We start from the raw sequence: 12,309 nt of genomic DNA, 5'->3' as shown, positions 1-12,309 counted from the left end.
ATCTTTTTAATTGTTACTTAGTGTAAAATGTTTTTTTGATGGCGATGTTGTTACTATGGGACCTAGTCCAAATATCCTTATTGATAGAATGTAAAAAAGTGACAAGTACACTTTGCAAAAACTAGGTTTTACAAAAAAAGTTTTAATTCTTTTTGAGTGATAGCTTGACAAATAAATAGCATTTATATTTTATCTACAAATACGTACAAATAAATCGAAAAAAGATTTTTTTTTCGCGAAATTGACGTAATCTCTTTTAATGGACTATTTGAAATTCATTGCGATATGGGATTTTACAGAATCTCTTTCACATCTTGCACTTGGCAATAAAAGTTTTTTTTTTTTTTTACATAAATGATTTGTATATCTTTCACGGGACAATGATGACTTGGACCTTTGGGAGGCGTGCGCGGAGCACAAGCCAACACGTAGATGCCCTTTTAGCCGGGTACTGACTGAGCAAGCAGCCTCGCGAGGCAGCCTCGTGAGGCTAATCCTCGGTCAGTCAGGACGTGCCTTGCCCGAGGCAAACGCATGTCCGGCCTCGGCCGAGCGCGCCTCGCCCCGAGCCGAGCGTTGTCAGTTTTTTGTCCATGCTCAAAAGCACCTCAGTAAGTTTGCCGCGCTCACTCAAGACGTTTGTGTTTTGCCTTGCTTGTTCGCCGTATGTTAGCGCCATGGATAAAGAACCCTTAAATTGATACAACTATATGGTGAATATAGACGTTTATGGGATGCGAAATGCACCGATTATACTAATAGAGGACTAGAGGGCTTTTCCGCGCGCGGCAGCCTCGTGCAACAAATCCTACTGACCGAGGCTGCCTCGCGCGGCATTCGTCCGAGGCTGCCTCGCGGGGCTGCTCGCTCAGTCAGTACCCGGCTTTTGTTGCACGAGCCTGCCGCGCGCGGAAAAGCCAAGCCACGGTGACGCCTGAGCCAAACATCGAACACTCAGTTTAACGTGAAGTCACACAGACACCGCGCTTGTCATGAGGCTGTTCAAGGCCCAAGGCCAGTGAGTGAGCCAGGCAACCCCCCCCTCTACCCGCTTGACGCGTATTTGCAGTAATCAGAACATTTTAACGGTGCAAAAGGCAATTGTATAATAGTTTAACAAAAAATCCGAAAATTCGGATTTGGGTTTAAAAATCCGGATTTAGAAACGGATTGAAAAATTGGCGGATAATCCGGATTTTCGAAGTTCGAATAATCCGGATTGCAATCCCTAGACACCTATCACCTAAGGTGTCTAAGATATATACTCAGAATCAAATGGCAAGACCGGGTTCCAAATTCTGAGGTCCTGCGTCGTTCCGGGCTCTATGGTATGGAGGCTCTGCTAATGCAACGACAGCTAAGGTGGTGTGGGCATGTTCTCCGTATGGATGACCGCCGCTTGCCCAAAACCGTATTCTACTCTGAATTGGTGGAAGGTAAGCGGAAGCACGGCGGTCAGCATCTGCGTTATAAAGACGTGCTCAAACGACACCTTAGCGCTTGCAATATCGACCCTGAACGTTGGGAGGAGCTTGCAACAGACAGGTCATCTTGGCGGTCGACCATTTGTAATCGCATCAAACTGTTTGAGGAAGACCGCCTCAACATCTTAGATGCAAAACGCCAACAACGCAAAGAGAGACCGAAGCCCTCTTACACGTATACATATAACGCGTCTGGCCAACTCTATTGTAACACCTGCAGAAGAGTCTTTAAGACCAAGTTCGGGCTGGCCAGCCACATTCGGGCTCATAACAGGCGTAATCCGTAAATTTTATTTTTGGGGTCGCCGTCATCGAAATCGATGAGGAGGACTATACATGTAATTCCTGAAGGATTTGTTCCCTAAGTCCCGGTGGAATAATAATCCTATAACCCCACATAACGCAACCAGAGTCTAAGTATAACTCGTTCTTCCTTATGAAATAGGGTTGCAAATCGGCGTGCGAGTTGTGAGAGGGCCACCCTGACTGTAAGTATAAAACAATTTTACTCAATAATATATCTTTTTTTACCTCCTCACAAACCTGTTTGTGAGTGATAGGTAAAAAATCGTTAACAAAATTAATGTAAGTGCACTCCGGTTGTTTTTCCCCAACGTCCCCCTTGTGCGGCAACCTCGACAATGCATCGGCGCCATTTTGACTGGTATTAACGTACTGTATATCATAGTCATAACCCGAAAGTATCACTGCCCACCTTTGCATCCTCGAAGCCGCCATCACAGGTATACCCGACTTTGGGCCAAAAATGGCAACGAGAGGCTTATGATCTGTTTTAAGGAGGAACTTGCGACCATACAAATATTGATGGAATTTCTTCACACTAAAAATTATAGCTAAAGCCTCTCGATCTATTTGGGAATATCCGCGTTCGGCCGCGTTAAGTACCCGCGAAGCGTATGCAATCGGTCTTTCCTTTCCGTCTGGCATCAAATGGGAGATGACCCCAGCTACCCCCACGCTACTCGCATCCGTGGTCAGTATCACCGGTAACCCCGGAGAATAGTGCACTAATACGGTACTACTTGCCAATAATTTTTTTACCTCGCAAAATGCTTCCCTGCATTGTTCGGACCATTCAAATTTTACTCCCTTTCTTAGTAACGCATACAGAGGTGCCAACGTGGAACTTATATTTTTAACGAATTTCGCGTAATACATGACCATACCTAAAAACGCTCGCAACTCTGTTGCGCCAGTAGGAGTAGGTACCTGCTCGATAGCTTTTATTTTGTCCGGATTTGTATGGATGCCCTCTTTATCCACTACATATCCTAAATAAGTGACCGACGTGGCGAAAAATTTGCATTTTTCTTTTTTAATTTTTAAGCCAAACTTCTGCAACCTGTCTAGAACTTTATGCAATGTTTCTATATGCTCTTGGTCGTTCGTTCCCGTCAAAATAACGTCATCTAAGAACACTCCTACTCTGGGAAGATCGGCAAACATCTGTTCCAGTTTTCGCTGGAAAATGCCAGGACTCGAGGACAACCCGTAAATTAACCTATTATACCTATACAACCCTCGGTGTGTGTTGATAACTGTATAAGGTCTAGAGCGCTCATCCAGGACAAACTGTGCATATGCCTGGGACAAGTCAATTTTGGTAAACTTTTCCCCTCCATTTAGCTTGGTTAACAAATCCTCTACTCTAGGTAATGGAAAACGATCTACCTCCAGGCATTTATTAAGCGTAGACTTAAAATCTCCACATACCCTAATAGTTCCGTCCGTCTTGACGACGGGTACGATCGGTGTGGCCCAGTCCGACGAGTCTACCGGCGTGATGACGCCGTCGCGCTCCAGCTGATCCAGCGCGCGCTCCACCGGCTCGCGCAGCGCGTACGCCAGCGGCCGCGCGCGCAGGAACACGGGCCTCGCGCCCTCGCGCACCCGCAGACTCACCTCGCCACCCGTGTACCGCCCGAGCCCCTCCGCAAATACTTCACGGTATCTGGAATTAAGTTCATTCAAATCAAATCGTGCAGTGACCTCGACATCATGACATGACAACTCTTCCAATTTGAACCCTAACTCACGTAGCCATCTCCTTCCTAATAACGGTCCTTTGCCTTGATCTACTACATACAAGTCCAATGGTTTGCATATATTTTTAAACATGACATTTACTACAATTTTTCCTAACGGTTGCCTTTTCTCATGAGTATAATAACTCATAAAAATATCACTTTTATGCAATGGCAAATGGGAAAACAATTTTAAGTACAAGTCCCCATTTATACAAGAAATAGCACATCCTGTATCAACTTCCATTTCGACTAATTTTCCCTCTAATTTAATTGGCAACATGAACGGCTTACACTGGTAAATATCATTTACATTAAAAACATTTAAATGTACCTCATCGCTGAAATCGCTGTTTGCTTCGTCTCGTATGTCATTCTTGTGTGTACTAACGCTCATCTGTAACCTAGGACACATCTTCAAATGCCCCGGCTGATTACACACGCGACAAACATAATTTGCAAATTTACAACTCGATGAGTCATGCGGCCGACCACAAACACTACATTCCGGCCCCGATGAAGTGCGTGGTGCTGCTTGTTCGGTGCGGCGCCAATCTCGAGGTGCCTGGTCCTGGCGCCTGGACCCCAAAGGTTGTGACGCGCTGTTACCAGGCGGCCGCGTCTCCTTGTTGTTGGTCGCTTGGTATGACGCCATGGCTCTCCTGCCGCGCCATGATTGCGCTGATACCGCATGACAACCACTCGATGTACTCGGGCTGCCTTCCAAGCCTTTTGCCCGATCCTCCACTACTGCCGCTGCGTTTGTCTGCGCTGCCTCCATCGTTAATACCGCCACTTGTAATGCCCGGTCAAACGCAATATTATCTTCAGTAAACAACCGCTGCCGTATTGTTTCATCACAAAGCCCACACACTAGCTGATCCCTTAACTTTTCTGTCAGCTGGGTCCCAAAGACGCAATGCTTTGCTAACTTTTTGAGTTCTGCAACAAAATCCGCCACCGATTCACCCGTCTTTTGTTTCCTGTTACGAAACCGGTATCGCTCTGCTAACAGACTCGGTTTCGGTTGCAAATGGCCGCTCATCACTTTCACTAACTCCGCGAATTTTTTACTTGCCGGTTTATCGGGTGTACACAGGGTTACTAATAGTTCGTAGGCTTGATTTCCCATAACCGTTATCAACGTCGGCACCTTGTGTTCTTCCTTTGTTTCGTTGACCACGAAATATTGTTCCAACCGTTCCACGTAAGTCGACCAGGTGTCCGACTCAACATTAAACACTTCTAATTTACCAATGGCCATATTTACTTGTAAATGACACTGTTAAACTTCGCGTAGACTCGAAATCGTCGCCAATATGGTATACGGGGGTTGTTTAGGGGATGAAGTAACGGAACACGGTGCTGTTCATACGGCGTTTATTACAGAACTGATTTTTGGATTACCTACCCACATAACATTTACATACCTAGTTGCGTCTACCCCCAAGTACATATATCACATTCCACTCCAATGAGATATGTATAAACTTACCAACATGTGCTTTTCCACCTGCATTGGCCTCAATAACGCACAAACCTAGAGCTAGCAAGGACACGATTACGATGTTCGCACGTCCAATAGTACCACTTCGTATTGTCAATGACAGCGACCGTAACCAAAACCGTTTATATGTGGACACTAAGTCCATATTGATGGGTATAAAGTATAATGTTACGGCAGCAGAGGCGTCGTGCGTTCTTCTGCGCATGCGATGCACTGTATGTGTATATGCGCAAACGCACTTCAGTTAACGTCTGTGCCAGGCAATGATTGCACCTGATTACTCGCCTTTGTATGAATGTGCCACCTGTGTATACATAGACAGGTTACCAAATATTAATCCACTCATAATTTTATCGTGATGATGTGCTAAATTATTACTGCCAGCTCTAAAACCAATTAATCCCAAAAATGGAATGTGGAAGTTAAAACTTTTAAACATAAAAACTATTTTCAAAACATTAAAAAAGTATAAATATTAAAAAAATATACGTCTGAATTTATTACCTTTTGAAATATCAAAAAACTAAACGACGTCTTACGTATGTACGTACACTTGTCATTTAAAAGGTACATCAAGACTATTTTTTAATTTGATATGTTGTAATAATGTAAATTAATGATTTTAATTTCATTTAATACATACTTCATTCATACACTGGCGACGCATATGGAGATTTTGTCAAAAGTAACAAGTTGAACCGTCGCTCCGACAGCATATTGTAGTAAATTGATCAGTTATACTGTTGATAGTAGGGTTAGTAAGGAACACAAATGTATGGAAGTGCATGCACTTTAGTCTCAGGCGATGCCGCTTGGCACGATTGTTCCTTAGGTCAAACAAAGTTGATCTGGCCCGGTAGCCAGGAGATCGTACCATGCAGACCCCCCAGAAAGGGGGGGGTGAAAGGGTCGGCTCCCCAGGTCCAATCTATGCTATATTCCTTCCTAGTCTTAGCAACTAGGTCAAGTTATATATCATTTTCGTATAAATTAGGGACGAGGAATTCATTTTTGAAATAATTATTATGCCTTTACATACAAAAAAAAATGATTTTTGTACAAAACATGAAAATGTTATGTAATTATTTGTGAGAATTTTGGATGTTACAATCACAGTGTGGCGATTTGCACTAGATAAAAAATTGGACGATGTAGCCCATGTATTCTTTATTTTGGAAAATATCACTTTAAAGTAGGCATTCATACTTACATTTTTTTGTAATAAAAAAATAAATTATAGCTCGTGGTGGTAACAATTTCCATACAAATGGAACTATGCCCAAAATCAAAGATTAAAAATGTTTACTAAAACACTGAATTTGACATTTTAAAAGTTTATATATAATGTTTTAATAATTTTTCCATGCGTTTTTGCCCTTTTTTGGTACAAATTTGTTGTTTATATTTTTCTTCCATACAAACTTTCTCCCCCCTATTTGCCCCCCTTAAGTGTTGATTTTATAAAATTTTATTTTATCTTAAACTTAAACCTGTTGCATTTAATTGATGTTGAAAATTTCAGCTTTATATCTTCTGGGGTTTAGATTGTATGATGTCTGGAAGTAAGCCGAGTTTTGTTAGATATTATAATGTATGGGATATTATGAAATAAAATGTCTTTAGCTCAAACACATGTAGGTGCCAAACTACTGAACATTTTAACCTGAAAGTTTGAACATCGATTAATTACAAAAGGTATAAGTTAGTTATAAAAACAAATTTAAAAATATCTACCCTTAAGGGGGGAAATGGGGGGGAGAAAGTTTGTATCGAAGAAAAATAAAAACAACAAATTTGGACCAAAAAAGGGCAAAAACGCATGGAAAAATTATTCAAATATTATATTTAAACTTTTAAAATGCGAAATACAGTGTTTTAGTAAACATTTTTAATCTTTGACTTTGGGCATAGTTCCATTTGTATGGAAATCGTTACCGCCACGCGCTATAAATTATTTTTTTACTACAAAAAAATGTATCAATGCCTACTTTAAAGTGATATTTCCCAGAATAAAGAATACATGGGCTACATTGTCCAATTTTTTATTTAGTGCAAATCGTCACACAGTGATTGTACCATCCAAAATTGTCACAAAAACTTACATAACATTTTCATGTTTTATACGAAAATCATTTTTTTTGTATGGAAAGGCATAATAATTCTTTCAAAAATGAATTCCTCGTCCCTAATTTATACGAAAATGATATATAACTTGACCTAGTTGCTAAGACTAGGAAGGAATATAGCATCTCCTGTCTACCGGGCCAGATCAACTTTGTTTGACCTAAGGAACAATCGTGCCAAGCGGCATCGCCTGAGACTAAAGTGCATGCTAAATGACCTTACTGACCCTACTATGATTATCCAAAACTTAGATCCCTCGTGGCCAAACTTTTCCTTAATAATCTCTGTGTTCCATTTATTTACTTAATCATATGGCAAACTAGATTTGAATCGCTTAAAATATGATGTGTTCCATGCACTTTGTGTTTACTTACAGTAACCGAGCATAGCAGATTCTTACTTACCCAACTAAAGCGCTTATTGACTCACGTTATCTTTTCGCGGATTAGCAAAGTAATATTTTTGTATTAATTAACTATAGCGCCTTGCCGTTTATTCTAGCAACCTTTTTCGATCAAGAGATTTGTTTCGTCATGTTTGCAAAAGAAAACGAGTTTGACATCATAATATTATATAAATTACACTGAGAGAAAAGTAATACAAAAATACACTTAGAATTACAAAAATAAACTTAATCCGGGGACAAGGAGAGTTAACTAATAGGAACAAATTGACTTTCGCAATTTCTATTAGTTCTTGCAATTTCTATTATCTGTTTGTTGAAATTATATTTGGGATTACTGAGCTGTTTGTAGAAATAAATAAACTTTACAGAAATAGTGAAACGTCCATAATTATTACTAAAACTTCATTTTTTCCCCCAGTACAGAACTGTTTTTTAATTCCTGGTGATGATTTTTCTCTCAGTGTAGCTTAGAATTAGCGGTAAAAAGCCACATATAAATTAGCTTATTTCAGTCGTATTCTTATAGCATAAGCTGCCACTGCTGCCAGTTAAGATTAACGTTTTTATCTCAATAGAAAGTAGTCTAAGGGGTTTTCCCCATCCTACCAATTTAGGGTGCCAGTTCCAACAACGTCCATAGACGTCGCCTGAAATATCTTAACAACAACTTAATTGAGATTGTGGGTCTGAACTTGTTAATTTAGACTAGACATAAAAATTCAAAATCGCTCTCCTTCTTGATTCGACTGGCAAATCATATTACTTTTTGGCAACCGGGTTTTTTAACCTAATTAGACCCCGCTGAATCCGAATTTGCCGGTTGCTCGATCGAAATCATGACCGGAAGTGAGATATTTGACATTAAAGGTCCCTTTTTTTAGTTTTTCGTAAATAATTCTTAAACGGAGGCGCATAGCAAAAAAATGTTCTATTACATAAGTAATCTGCATAAAATTGCCTACAAGAAAGATTCAGTACAATTTTTCGCTAGGATCAATATTCAAAGAGATATTAACGCGGGAAATTTAATTATAATCACTTCTAAGGTCCCTTTTTTTAGTTTTTCGGAAATATCTCATAAACGGTGGCCAATATCAAGAAATGTTGTTAAACGATAATAATCTACACAAAATTTTGAACAAAACAGATTCAGTACACTTTTCGCAGGGATCAATATTTAAAAAGATAATAAAGAGGGAAAGTTCTAGTATAATGAATTCTAAGTTTCCTTGTTTTTATTTATTCGTTAATAATTCGAAAAGTATGACTCATAGCAAAAAATATCTTATACCTAAATAATAAACATAAAATTTCCTACAAGAAACATACAGAACACTTTTCGCTAGGATCAATATTTAAAAAGACAAAGCAGCGGGTAAGTTAATTATAAATAATTTTAAAGTCCCTTTTTAGTTATTTGTAAATAACTCGTAAACGGTGTCCCATAACAAAATAGGTTTTTAAAAAATAAATTATCTACATAAAATTTCCTCCAAAAAACATCTGGAACACTTTTCTCTAGGATCAATATTTAAAGCGATATTAATGGAAGAAAGTTAATTACAATCAGTTCACATGTCACTTTTTATTAGTTTTTCGTAAATAACTCGTAAACGGTGGCATTTTGCAAAATAATATTCTACATAAATATTAAACATAAAATTGTCCACAAAAAAGGTTCTGTACACTTTTTTGCTACGTTCAATATTTAAAGAGGTATTAAAGGGTGTAAATTAATTATAATCAATTTCCAGGTCCATATTTTTAGGTTTTCGTAAATGACTCGTAAAGTAAGGCTCATAGCAAAATAAGTTCTTAATGTTCTTGTAAATAAAAAATCGGCATAAAATTTTCTACGAAAACATAATGAACACTTTTCTCTGGGATAAATATTTGAAACGATATTAAAGAAAGAAAGTTCATTACGATCAATACACATGTCACTTCTTTTTAGTTTTTAGGGTTCCGTACCTCAAAAGGAAAAAACCGGCCAAGCGCGAGTCGGACTCGCGTTGCAAGGGTTCCGTACATTACCCAAATTTCAACAACGTATTTTTTATATGTGAAACGCGAGTGAATTGCCATTAAAAAACCCGTTCAAAAACTAAGTAATGTGCGACTCGCGCTTGCATATTTCTAATAGGTCTTCCTGTCATCTATAGGTAAACCCAGTAGTTTCGGAGATAAAGCCCCCGCCCCTCATAGCCAAACAATGACCATTCCCCCCCCCCCCATTTATCCGTTTACGAGCCATTTACCAAAACCTGAAAATAGGGACTTGGAAATTCATTATTATTGATTATTGAACTTACCCCCTTTAATACCTCTTTAAATATTGATCGTAGCGAAAAAGTGTACAGAACCTTTTTTGTGGACAATTTTATGTTTAATATTTATGTAGAATATTATTTTGCAAAGGGCAACCGTTTACGAGTTATTTACGAAAAACTAATAAAAAGTGACCTGTGAACTGATTGTAATTAACTTTCTTCCATTAATATCGCTTTAAATATTGATCCTAGAGAAAAGTGTTCCAGATGTTTTTTGGAGGAAATTTTATGTAGATAATTTATTTTTAAAAACCTATTTTGTTATGGGACACCGTTTACGAGTTATTTACAAATAACTAAAAAGGGACTTTAAAATTATTTATAATTAACTTACCCGCTGCTTTGTCTTTTTAAATATTGATCCTAGCGAAAAGTGTTCTGTATGTTTCTTGTAGGAAATTTTATGTTTATTATTTAGGTATAAGACTTTTTTTGCTATGAGTCATACTTTTCAAATTATTAACGAATAAATAAAAACAAGGAAACTTAGAATTCATTATACTAGAACTTTCCCTCTTTATTATCTTTTTAAATATTGATCCCTGCGAAAAGTGTACTGAATCTGTTTTGTTCAAAATTTTGTGTAGATTATTATCGTTTAACAACATTTTTTGATATTGGCCACCGTTTATGAGTTATTTACGAAAAACTAAAAAAAGGGACCTTAGAAGTGATTATAATTAAATTTCCCGCGTTAATATCTCTTTGAATATTGATCCTAGCGAAAAATTGTACTGAATCTTTCTTGTAAGCAATTTTATGCAGATTACTTATGTAATAGAACATTTTTTGCTATGCGCCTCCGTTTAAGAGTTATTTACGAAAAACTAAAAAAAGGGACTTTTAATGTCAAATATCTCACTTCCGGTCATGACTTCGATCGAGCAACCGGCAAATTCGGATTCAGCGGGGTCTAATTAGGTTAAAAAACCCGGTTGCCAAAAAGTAATATGCTTTGCCAGTCGAAATCGTTTTGATGAAAAATATGACCAGTCTAATTTGACGCTTTTTCCGCTGGACCTTCTGGGATGTTTGGTTCTTCTTAAAATATGTAATCGCGTGAAATACTCGTACTTCAAACTGTAACATTTTAATATATGCCTCGGTTGTCAATAGGTTCGCGAACTAATGTGTGTAAACACAAACATTTTCCTGGTGCCTAGATTAAGGATAAAGCTTTAATTGACAATCATTACTTGTATAAGGTTTTGTTAGTTATGTAACTAGTATGACAATATGGTTGTGTTTGGGTAATAAACCAAATATTTAATAATTTTTTTATTGTTACAGGTAAGAAATATAACATCATCATCACATACCGTAATGAAACCAAGGAAAACACGTGAGTTTATTACTAAAACAATTTACAATAATAGTAACCATATACTAAAAATAGAATTAACAATCAATCACGTCATATAAAGACGGTACTATGTGCCGAAGATGTTCTTAAATTCTTCTCGTATCAAAATAAAGGTGTGTAGCATCTATAGCGGTGTGCAGCAGCACTGTTAACTGACCGACGCATAGCACGCTCGATACATACTCGTAGATCTAGACACGCGGCAGCGTGTCAAGCCAAGTTCAAGCAAAGGAACTGGCTAGCCAGCGCCAAGTGTAATATTACACGAACCACTTGGTGCCACTTTTGACCCTTCTTTCTATAACTCAAAACATCTTTAACGTAAACACATAAAACTACGTGTGTTTAATTATATCCATAAGGACATCTAGAAGCCCAAATTTCATGAAGCTAGCTCAAACGGTTATAAAGATATGAAGGTCAAAAAGTCGTAAATTTTAAGACTGACTGACATACCTATAGTACCTAAACCTAACCTACTTCCAGATGACCTAGAAGGATGAAATTTGGAATCCAGCTCAGTTATTGTGTGAAAGCGTAGGAAAAAATCTAAAAATTAAAAAAAGTTATAAAATAGGGGGGGGTCCCCATACAAAAAAACCATTTTTTATTGTGACTGACATATAAGTACCTAAACCTAACCTACTTCCAGATGACCTAGAAGGATGAAATTTGGAATCCAGCTCAGTTATTGTGTGAAAGCGTAGGAAAAAATCTAAAAATTAAAAAAAGTTATAAAATAGGGGGGGTCCCCATACAAAAAAACCATTTTTTATTGTGACTGACATATAAGTACCTAAACCTAACCTACTTCCAGATGACCTAGAAGGATGAAATTTGGAATCCAGCTCGGTTATTGCGTGTAAGAGTAGGAAAAAATCTAAAAACAAAAAAAAGTTAATAAATAGGGGGGGTTCCCATACAAATTTCTTTTTTATTGTGACTGACATATAGTACCTAAACCTAACCTACTTCCAGATGACCTAGAAGGATGAAATTTGGAATCCAGCTCGGTAATTGTGTGTAAGCGTAGGAAAAAATCTAAAAATA

General features: G+C 38.0%; 1 protein-coding gene across 1 annotated transcript in view; it reads left to right on the top strand.

Annotated features, from left to right (window-relative positions):
* The window catches only part of LOC134673478 (serine/threonine-protein kinase D1), a 107,229-nt gene that overhangs the window by 16,433 nt on the left and 78,487 nt on the right, over positions 1 to 12,309 (top strand). The window lies entirely within an intron of this gene.

This window comes from Cydia fagiglandana, chromosome 18, assembly GCF_963556715.1.
Source record: "Cydia fagiglandana chromosome 18, ilCydFagi1.1, whole genome shotgun sequence".
NCBI classification, from domain to species: Eukaryota; Metazoa; Arthropoda; class Insecta; order Lepidoptera; family Tortricidae; genus Cydia; species Cydia fagiglandana.
This window is presented reverse-complemented; position numbering and strand designations above follow the sequence as displayed.